Raw genomic sequence first — 5,000 nt, 5'->3', positions numbered from 1 at the left:
AAGGCTCGACGAGAAAGACCGCAGGTTGAGACACTGGGGCAGTGGCAGCCCGCGGGACAGCGTCGGCAGATTCGGCAGCGCAGATTTGTGCGGCTGCAGGTTCGTCGGGGAAAATCGGCAGCGCAGATTTTTCGACGAACATGGGCTGGACGATGGACTGTCCAGGCCAGGCAGGAAAATTTGTCGAGGGGACACGCTGACGAAACAGCGCTGGTTCAGGCACGGCGGGCAGTGTTGGAATCGGCAGCGCCGACGAAATCGGCAAAGTCGGCAGAATCGGCAGCGCAGATTTTTCGACGAACATGGGCTGGACGCTGGACTGGCCGGGCCATGCAGGAAAATTCATCGAGGGGACACGCTGACGAAACAGCGCTGGTTCAGGCACGGCGGGCAGTGGTGGAATCGGCAGCGCCGACGAAATCGGCAAAGTCGGCAGAATCGGCAGCGGGTGCTGGCGATGGGTCTGGACGGGCTGGATAGTCCAAGGCTCGACGAGAAAGACTGCTGGTTTAGACACTGGGGCAGTGGCAGCCCGCGGGACAGTGTCGGCAGATTCGGCAGCGCAGATTTGTGCGGCTGCAGGTTCGTCGGGGAAAATCGGCAGCGCAGATTTTGCGACGAACATGGGCTGGGCGATGGACTGTCCAGGCCAGGCAGGAAAATTTGTCGAGGGGACACGCTGACGAAACAGCGCTGGTTCAGGCACGGCGGGCAGTGTTGGAATCGGCAGCGCCGACGAAATCGGCAAAGTCGGCAGAATCGGCAGCGCAGATTTTTCGACGAACACGGGCTGGACGGTGGACTGTCCAGGCCAGGCAGGAAAATTCGTCGAGGGGACACGCTGACGAAACAGCGCTGGTTCAGACACGGTGGGCGCAGTGTTGGAATCGGCAGCGCCGAGAAAATCGGCAAAGTCGGCAGAATCGGCAGCAGGTGCTGGCGATGAGTCAGGACGGACTGGATAGTCCAAGGCTCGATGAGAAAGACCGCTGGTTTAGACACTGGGGCAGTGGCAGCCCGCGGGGCAGTGTCGGCAGATTCGGCAGCAGTGTCTGCCGATTCGGCAGCGTTGGCTTGTTGGCGCGGGGGGCCGATGCGAGTGGGGACTTGGGCAGCGGGCAGTGAAAGCAAGAGTTTCCCCGATGCTGCCGGGAAAAACGCTCCCCGGGATGGCCGGGTGAGATGACCCGGCGGCCCGCGACGGGTCATTCAATTCCATGCCCCGTCAACATAACTCCCGATGTACTGTTTGCTTTTTCGGAAGAAGAGATCCATCCCCCCATCCTCGGCCAGCCAAAAACGCTCCAATTAATGGCCGGGTGAGATGACCCGGCGGCCCGCGACGCGTCATTCAAATCACTGCCCTATCGGCTACAACTGCTGATGGGTGGGATTAGAGGCCTGCCATGGTGGTGAGGGGCGGCGAGGACCGTGAAAGCTAGAGTTTTTCAGAGGCTGCCGGGAAAAAGGCCCCTCGGGTGGCGGGGTGCGAGGACCAGGCGCGTCATTCAATTCTCTTCCCTATCAACTTGGCTCCCGTTGGCGGGATTGGAGGCCTACTGTTTGTTACAGGGCTAAAATCGTCAGGGGAAGAGCTGACGAAACAATGCTGGTTTGGATGCAGGGGGTAGTGTTGGAATCGGCAGCGCGGACAAAATCGGCAAAGTCGACAAAAAAGACTGTTGGTCTGGACATCGGGGCAGCGGCAGCCATGCCGACAGGGGGGGAAATCGGCAGCGCAGATTTGTGCAGCTGCAGGTTCGTCGGGGAAATCGGCAGCGCAGATTTTTCGATGAACATGGGCTGGAAGATGGACTGTCCAGGCCAGGCAGGGAAATTCGTCAAGGGGACACGCTGACGAAACAGCGCTGGTTCAGGCACGGCGGGCAGTGTTGGAATCGGCAGCGCCGACGAAATCGGCAAAGTCGGCAGAATCGGCAGCGGGTGCTGGCGATGAGTCTGGACGATTTATAGTCCAGGGCTTGATGGAAAAGACTGTTGGTCCAGACAATGGGGCAGTGGCAGCGCGGATTTGTGCAGCTGCAGGTTCGTCGGGGAAAATCGGCAGCGCAGATTTTTCGACGAACAGGGGCTGGGCGCTGGACTGGCCGGGCCAGGCAGGAAAATTCGTCAGGGGGCCACGCTGACGAAAACAGGGGCTGCGGAGTGGAAAATCGGCAGCGCAGATTTTTCGACGAACAGGGGCTGGACCGGCCGGGCCAGGCAGGAAAATTCGTCAGGGGGGCACGCTGACGAAAAGAGGGGCTGCCGCGTGGAAAATCGGCAGCGCAGATTTTTCGACGAACAGGGGCTGGACTGGCCGGGCCAGGCAGGAAAATTCGTCAGGGGGGCACGCTGACGAAAAGAGGGGCTGCCGCGTGGAAAATCGGCAGCGCAGGTTTTTCGACGAACAGGGGCTGGACGCTGGACTGGGCCAGGCAGGAAAATTCGTCAGGGGGCACGCTGACGAAAAGAGGGGCTGCCGCGTGGAAAATCGGCAGCGCAGATTTTTCGACGAACATTCGTCAGGGGGGCACGCTGACGAAAAGAGGGGCTGCCGCGTGGAAAATCGGCAGCGCAGATTTTTCGACGAACATTCGTCAGGGGGGCACGCTGAGGAAAACAGGGGCTGCCGCGTGGAAAATCGGCAGCGCAGATTTTTCGACGAACAGGGGCTGGACTGGCCGGGCCAGGCAGGAAAATTCGTCAGGGGGCACGCTGACGAAAAGAGGGGCTACCGCGTGGAAAATCGGCAGCGCAGGTTTTTCGACGAACAGGGGCTGGACGCTGGACTGGGCCAGGCAGGAAAATTCGTCAGGGGGCACGCTGACGAAAAGAGGGGCTGCCGCGTGGAAAATCGGCAGCGCAGATTTTTCGACGAACATTCGTCAGGGGGGCACGCTGACGAAAAGAGGGGCTGCCGCGTGGAAAATCGGCAGCGCAGATTTTTCGACGAACATTCGTCAGGGGGGCACGCTGAGGAAAACAGGGGCTGCCGCGTGGAAAATCGGCAGCGCAGATTTTTCGACGAACAGGGGCTGGATGCTGGACCGGCCGGGCCAGGCAGGAAAATTCGTCAGGGGGGCACGCTGACGAAAAGAGGGGCTGCCGCGTGGAAAATCGGTAGCGCAGATTTTTCGACGAACAGGGGCTGGACTGGCCGGGCCAGGCAGGAAAATTCGTCAGGGGGCACGCTGACGAAAAGAGGGGCTGCCGCGTGGAAAATCGGCAGCGCAGGTTTTTCGACGAACAGGGGCTGGACGCTGGACTGGGCCAGGCAGGAAAATTCGTCAGGGGGCACGCTGACGAAAAGAGGGGCTGCCGCGTGGAAAATCGGCAGCGCAGATTTTTCGACGAACATTCGTCAGGGGGGCACGCTGACGAAAAGAGGGGCTGCCGCGTGGAAAATCGGCAGCGCAGATTTTTCGACGAACATTCGTCAGGGGTCCACGCTGAGGAAAACAGGGGCTGCCGCGTGGAAAATCGGCAGCGCAGATTTTTCGACGAACAGGGGCTGGATGCTGGACCGGCCGGGCCAGGCAGGAAAATTCGTCAGGGGGGCACGCTGACGAAAAGAGGGGCTGCCGCGTGGAAAATCGGCAGCGCAGATTTTTCGACGAACAGGGGCTGGACTGGCCGGGCCAGGCAGGAAAATTCGTCAGGGGGGCACGCTGACGAAAAGAGGGGCTGCCGCGTGGAAAATCGGCAGCGCAGATTTTTCGACGAACAGGGGCTGGACACTGGACTGGGCCAGGCAGGAAAATTCGTCAGGGGGGCACGCTGACGAAAACAGGGGCTGCCGCGTGGAGTGGCAGCCTGCACGCAGATGCGAATTCGGCAGCGCACGATGGCTTGAGCAGGTCATGGGTTCGACTTGGCGCGATCTGAAACCTGGACGAGGGACTGTCGACGCTGGACGAGCCAGCGCGGTGGCCTGTCGTGCCCCGTTCAGGGGGGGCCTGCCGCGGAGACAGCCCTCGCGGGCTCGACAGCGCAGGCCAGCGTCCCCGACGTCGCTGGCCGCGGCAGGCGAGCTGCCGGGGTTCCCGCATTCCTACAAGAAAACGTCGTGCTTTCCACATGAAACCAATCCAGTAAAATCAGCCATATTTTTATGAGGCTGCCCACTGAATTTGGGGTCATTCCGGGCCGGTTCCTAGTTTTGCGGATTTACTCGATTTCTAATGGTAGGAAAATTAAAACAAATATTTCCCGACCTCGAAAAATTCTGGGAAAATTAATGAAGGTGGATTGGATTTTTGCCAACCTCTGTGCAAAATTTCAGCTCAAAATACCAAGAAATGAATTTTTTAGAGGGGGGGTGACAGCTGGGACCTAGTAGTGTCTCCCCCTGCCAGAGCTGCAATGACACTTATTGCTCTTTAGGGAGCCACCAGGCCGGCGCCCCTCAAAGACCACACGCGCGCGCGCGCCCGCCCGCGCTGGGCGCTGGGGCGCTGGGGCCTGAGGGCCTGGGGCCCTTGGGGGCCCTTGGGCGCTTGGGCGCGCGCGCGCGGCCCCCGCAGCCATGCCGCGCTGCGCGACGCGCGGACAGCCCCTGCTGGCTTGCTCTCTCGCCCGCGGGGGGGCTGCCTTCGGGCCCTGGCCCCCCACGTTCTGGCCTGCCCCCTGCGTGGGAGAGGCTAGGCGCTGCAGGGGCCAGCCCGACGTCGCTGGCCGCGGCAGGCGACAGCCCGACATCGCTGGCCGCGGCAGGGGCCAGCCCGACGTCGCTGGCCGCGGCAGGCGACAGCCCCTGCTGGCTTGCTCTCTCGCCCGCGGGGGGGCTGCCTTCGGGCCCTGGCCCCCCGCGTTCTGGCCTGCCCCCCGCGTGGGAGAGGCTAGGCGCTGCAGGGGCCAGCCCGACGTCGCTGGCCGCGGCAGGCGACAGCCCCTGCTGGCTTGCTCTCTCGCCCGCGGGGGGGCTGCCTTCGGGCCCTGGCCCCCCGCGTTCTGGCCTGCCCCCCGCGTGGGAGAGGCTAGGCGCTGCAGGGGCCAGC

The sequence above is a fragment of the Populus nigra genome, chromosome 2 (genome assembly GCF_951802175.1).
Source record: "Populus nigra chromosome 2, ddPopNigr1.1, whole genome shotgun sequence".
Lineage (NCBI taxonomy): Eukaryota > Viridiplantae > Streptophyta > Magnoliopsida > Malpighiales > Salicaceae > Populus > Populus nigra.
The sequence above is the reverse complement of the archived record's forward strand: the minus strand, read 5'-3'. Positions refer to the sequence as shown.